We start from the raw sequence: 6,025 nt of genomic DNA, 5'->3' as shown, positions 1-6,025 counted from the left end.
CACAAGTCGGTCTCCAAGACAACCACGCGGGGTCTGCGCGCTCCTCGTGAATAAATCCCTCTTTCTCATCAAATGCTGGATCGCAGCCGGCGAACGGGACGCACTGGGGTTACTTTCTGCAGCGCGCTCTCGTCAGCCCACCTGTCCGCGCGCCCGCGGTTTGTCACGCGTCCAGCGGCTAGGAGGAGAAGGGTCGGCTGCAGGGGTCAAGGGCAAATGTCCGGTATCACTTACTGCCATAGTTATAATGGCAGCCACGCTGAACTATTCAAACTCTGCTATATAACACACACCTGACTCTAATTTTTAAACATTATTGACAGAAATAATTTAAGTTGCACTCATTTTTTAGTTGCATCATCACCATTTAATACATATATCTGTATATATTATATACATACATACATTCATGAGCGCGCACGCACGCACACACCCACACACACACACAATCCAGCTCTATCATTTGACGATCCATACCTCTATATATACACATGTATGTAGCCAGATGGTGACACATTAACAGGAAGCTAAAATTCATGCCGTGCAGCTTCTTCATGACCTTGCATTAATGTAAAAGTCTGACAGATAAATACTAATTAAATTCTAACTAGATAAATTGACTGCAAATAATAAAAATCTCAGGGATGCCAGCTGATTTGGATAAACCGACCCTAAGCGTAATACTTTCCTTGGCTCAGCAGTCTCGCTGCTTATTACGTTTATAAATGGAACATTTCTCAGACTCCCAGCATTATGTTCAGAGTAACGGGCTGAAAATATGCCTGCAACGCAGACTGTGAAGTTTATCAAGCTAAAAATAAATTTACTGTACGCATTTCAAACTGTCCTTGACCTGAATGAGTTATGGAGCAGTATACATTTGCATCCCATTAAAGTGTCATGGCGACCACACAGAGTCTTCTGATTCCTGCATTCACTTTTTATTTATTTATTTATTTATTTATTTATTTATTTATTTATTTTGGGGGGGGGTTGGTGCTGAAATGTAGCAGGTAGTTTCCTCTCCCTAGATAGCCAGCAGCGGCGTTGTCACAGAACAAACAGACCCGGATGTGTGTGAGTGAAACGCGTGCAGATGAGAGGATTCAGGCCGACCTGGTGACGCACTGCCGATAGACTGGGGGCTGCCAGGCCTCCCGGGACGGTGCAGGGGCCCCGAGGAGCCACAGCGCAGGCAGCTGTCCTCCGGCGTGTCTGGGCCGGCTCAGGTCGGCCGATACCGAGCTGACAGAGGCAAACTCACTGCGGAGCCTGGCTCTAAAAATCCGTGGACAATATACATCCAAAAATAGCAAAATAAACAAGCGGCGTTATTGGCTGCTAGAATGTGGAACTACACTACAGCTATTTCTGGCATCCATATAATTCACGAAGCACCAGCGAAAACTACATGTTGATTCCTAATTTTAATACCATTGCAGTGTATTATCCATTTCTTGTTTTTTCTCTGTTTTTTGTGGTATTTTTAGATAGATCGGGAGACAAACTGGCAGACAGTCAAGTCCAGTTCGCTTGGCTCAACTCCGTTCGTCTTAAGAGCATTAAAAAAAATGCATGAGAAAATGTTTAAGAGGTTAGTTTATGATGCCAAAACACTCTGCCGTTTGCTCCTTTTTAGGGGCTTCACACTAAGCACACTATGAAATGCGCCCGAATGATGCGAATCTAATTATTCTCCTTTTGCGATTTTGAGTGCTTCTGAATAATTGAGCCTGTTGGAAGCTCCCAATAGGGGCTTATGCAAATCTCAATTAGCTTCTTTCCGCAAAAAGCCAGGCAAAGTCAGCCCTCATTCCTCCTGTTCATGAGATGCCGCCCCCCCCCCCCGCACCCACCCTTCCCCATCACAGATTCTGGTTTATCTTCCACAGGGCGAGCCAGGAGACCCAAAAAGTGGCGAGGGGTCCCTTCAGAGCGGGGCGAGTCACAGCATGACCTGTGACAGAAACCGAAAGTCTGCTGTTTGTGTTACTGCCCTCAGCAAGCAATGGCCTTGGACCCCCCCCCCCCTACTGTTTAGCTACAGTGGTGACACATAGATCTATATTCCAGGACACTTTTATCTATAGTGACATTTTTTTGTGAAAGCAGGGTCCCTGGAGCAACTAGGGGTTAAGGGCCTTGCTCCGGAGCCCAATGGTGAAAATACTCTGCCGACTCTGGGATTTGAACGGGCAACCTTCCGACCACAGCCATAGGATAACAGCTTGACCACTCATGGGACGTGAACCAGCAACCATCACATTACATGGTCACTTCTAATTACCAGGAAGCACTGCTGGGGTCTTTCTCAGCTCCATCTGGGAAACATTCCATAAACTGCGCAAAAATAACCCACTGCAAGACAACTGACGGGAAAGCCTAAATCCGTGGCCCAATCGCACAGAATCACAGCACCAGCAATAACCAATACCAAGCTCAGTGAGAAACTCTCTAATTAGCATGTGTGACAGGTAGCCACGTAACTACCGTGTTAACGAGGGCTCCTCGACTCCGCATCGACTTCACTCCCGCCCTCCCTGAATCCACTGACCTTCTCTCTGAAACGGTGGAGGACATTTCCAAGCACAGCGCAACGTGGAAATGCTTTGCCCGAGACAGGCTCCGTGAAAACCCCCCAGGTGGCCCAAATTCTCAGAGAAATTGGACAGGAAATAAGAGAGAAGCCCGAAATGTGACACGAACACAAATGCTCAGCTTGTTAGCTGCTCAGCTCGCGGTTCTTATTATGAAACATCTGTTTCCTGTGGCTGTATAATGATTAGAAACGTCGATTTCATCCTGTAAGCAGATTGTGCAAATAAGATGTTAATCGATGGGACTCCAGTGGCATGAAACCCCACAGTCCCAACCAAAGCTGCCCCCAGAAGGGCCCACGGGGGTGGGTAATAGCATGGCCAGCTTCCTAATGCAGAACATACCAGCGTACAAGTGGCAGAGGTAATTCAGACATTTTGAAGTAGAGGCATCTGGAGACCCCAGCTCACTCGTGTGAAAGTAAACGAGAGCGAGTGGCTTTCGCCAGGCCGAACGATGGGCCAAAAAGCAGCACTGGAGAGTGGGGCGAGGGCAGATGCCCTGCTTCCCAGGATTGGAAGAGGGGGGGGGGCTCTAAGGGGGCGGCTGTGTAACCATGGGCAGCGGTGCTCGTGGAAAGGAGGATGAGTCACGGAGGCTAAAGTTGGCAGGCCTCCGCCAGAGAAGCTGCCGGAAATGCAGCGGAAGGAAACCTGCGCCGATTCGGGTGTTTGTGGAGCGACGGCGAGCGGAGCCTGACACTGCCCCTGGGCGTGTGCGGCCTCTGTGGCGAGGGGGAGTTTGACAGGGCCTCCGCAGAGGGGGGGGGCGGCAGCGACGGCCTATTACAGGAAGTGCGGAGTCAGTCACAAGCACTTGGGCCGCTGTGCTTATTATTCCCAGTGAAAGTGGCTCACTGGCACGAGAGGAGGAGCTGCCCCCCCCACAGCCCCCCAGGCCTGAGAGATACTGTCATCATGATGACCTCCAGTGGGAAAGATCAGGACGCTGCTGCTGTGCCTTTAGGTATCCAGGTTTGAGTTGTGTGACCCCAGCTCCTGTCGGCAGCGACCGGGAGGCATGAGTGAGACTGTGGGGGCAAAGAGAAGGAGGTTCGCAGTGTTGTGTCACCATAACACTGCAGGAGAAGAAGGATGAAGGAGCCCAGAGGCCCTGCCCAGGTCTCGCCATGACAACCAACAGGACCCCGATCTCTTAAGCAGCCGAATGTAAGCATAGGGGCTTTCATCTGCATTAGCTTATCCACATTTTATATTTCAGATGCTAAAACCTGGGCTGTATACAACGGAAACCAAGAGCTCGCTACCCGGGGGGGCCACGTCACTCAGCAGGGACCCCGGGGTTCACCTTTCCAAAAGCGGAAGTGATATATCTGTAAATCAAAATTTATTTATTTTTTAAACTGAACATCAATCCTTACAACAGGCACAGTGCCGGAGTAGCTGACAGCTAATGCTGAGCTATAATTATATACCAGTTAAACTGTTTGTCAAATTGAGTGCTAATGGTTATGGAGCTACTAATTTCGAGCAGAAAGGGAGTATTCATCACATACGCGAGCCCCTGCGGTTTCCCGTGTGTCCCCCCGCTTCAGGCTGACATAATTACAGCCCTCCGCATCGCAGCGAGCCAAATCGTGCTCCGTAGGTCTGCCCGGAACTGCCAATCAGCTACATGTACGCGTATTCACTCAGGCACGGTGGGCATGGAAAAAGGCTGGGCCAGACGCATGGGAGCCAGCGAGCTCCGAACCCACGTTGAGTGCGGAGGTGACGGACCCGACAGCCAGGCCAATCCCAGGTTCTCCAACCATCTGCAATATGACAATTAAACCTGGGGGGAAAAAACGGTGACACTGTGAAGGAACAAAGGCTTCAATAATCCCCCCCCCCGAACAACAGGCTCCCCCAGTCACCATAATGTTAGCTAATTATCAACTGAAACTGGGCCACGCTCACCATTTCGTCATGCTTACATTACCCAATACCAAAGATAAAATATCTCTCCCGCACCGTATTTAGTAAATGAATGTGAAATCGGAATGCGCTAATTGACTAACAATTTCCCTCGATCGCCGTGGGAACTGCAGCTTGCCGGGTTTTTACATCACCAGGGCCTCCCAGCTGATCCATCATGAAACCTGAGTTTCTATTTTGAGTGAAACACCGCAGGCTGTGAAGCTCACATCAGAACCCCCCCCCCCCCCCGGGTTCCCCCACAGCCCTTGGTGAGCGAGATCAACCAATCAGGAAGACGCATAAAGGGGATTTGGGCCAAGAGCTCAGTCATAATCACCTGACACTAGGGCAAACATCCAAATGTTTAAATGCGTCTAACTCCTACTGATGTCACAAGCCGCACAGGTCAATTACCGGCAGGCTCGTTAATTCGATTAACGAGCAGAGATCGCGGCGGAAACACACAGCTGTGGGTTACTTACCTACACCCTCTACTCCTGCACACTTCTGGCAGACTCATGTCTCTACTCGCCTTCAATGCAGGGCAAAGAAAACCACGACTTCCTGTCGGTGCTATAGACTCCGTATTCTCAGCCTAGCATAACAGTCAGGAGCAGAAATTAAGCACACTTCATTATGTCGTAATAAAATATAATAAAACTCCATTAACTACAATATATTGCCAGTCACACAGCAGATATTTCCCTGGTCCGGCATTTCTGAGTAAATCTCCCTCTTACTGCAATGTTTGTACAACAGAAGCCAGAAAGCAGAAAGTTCTGGCCCGCTCTGTAAAGACACGTGCCAATTCCACTAATTAGCGCTTAATCTACATTACGAATTAATTGCCGGCATTAAGCCTTTAAACTCTTAAAGGCTGTGGCCCCATCGCGTAATCAGCACTGACGAGATACCGTAGCTTGCATTCTACAGAAGGTGGACTCACCAATAAAGAGCTGTTGTGTGACCGTGCGCCGGATTAAACTCACCGCGCTCTTCCCAGGAGGGGTTCTGATGGCCCCATTTCGTGCTACATCATTGGATTAAGAGCCGACGCTAAACTGATTCCCCGCGGCCGCCGGCGACATGGGCTCTTGCGTCACCCCTCGCTAACCATGCATATTATTACACGTTTTTCTCTAAAATGTGGAAAATAAACTTGGGGCCGTTTCAGATGACCGGAGAACAATGCAGCTCACAGCACACATCTACGGCCGGCTTCTGGAAATGCGACTGGATGAGTGTGGCGAGATCTGCTGATTAGCATCTAATAAGGGGTCCAGCTGGTACAGAGAGCTACACGCGCGGTGTCCCGCAGGAAGGAGAGTGGCGGGGGGACTCCCGTAGAGCCAGGCACGGTAACAGAGACACTATCACACAAAACATACAAAGGTGGCATATAGCGCAATCCGTAATTACAGTGTGACAAATGGGAAATTTAAAAAAAAGAGAGAACTTTTCTCAGTTCAAGGACCGGCTCTGTGTAGCAAGTGAAACCAGCAAGTCAA

At 49.4% G+C, this 6,025-nt stretch overlaps 1 long non-coding RNA gene across 1 annotated transcript; it reads right to left on the bottom strand.

Moving 5' to 3' along the window:
• Positions 1-3,928: 3,928 nt before the first annotated feature.
• Positions 3,929-5,357, bottom strand: LOC125738235 (uncharacterized). The gene is made up of 2 exons (XR_007396766.1): positions 5,000-5,357; positions 3,929-4,392 (listed from the first exon to the last, which is right to left on the bottom strand). It is a non-coding gene; the product is annotated as an uncharacterized LOC125738235 (long non-coding RNA).
• Positions 5,358-6,025: the final 668 nt, after the last annotated feature.

Source organism: Brienomyrus brachyistius, chromosome 3, assembly GCF_023856365.1.
Source record: "Brienomyrus brachyistius isolate T26 chromosome 3, BBRACH_0.4, whole genome shotgun sequence".
Classification (NCBI taxonomy): domain Eukaryota; kingdom Metazoa; phylum Chordata; class Actinopteri; order Osteoglossiformes; family Mormyridae; genus Brienomyrus; species Brienomyrus brachyistius.
Note: the sequence above shows the minus strand (reverse complement) of the source record. Positions and strands in the feature narration are given on the sequence as shown.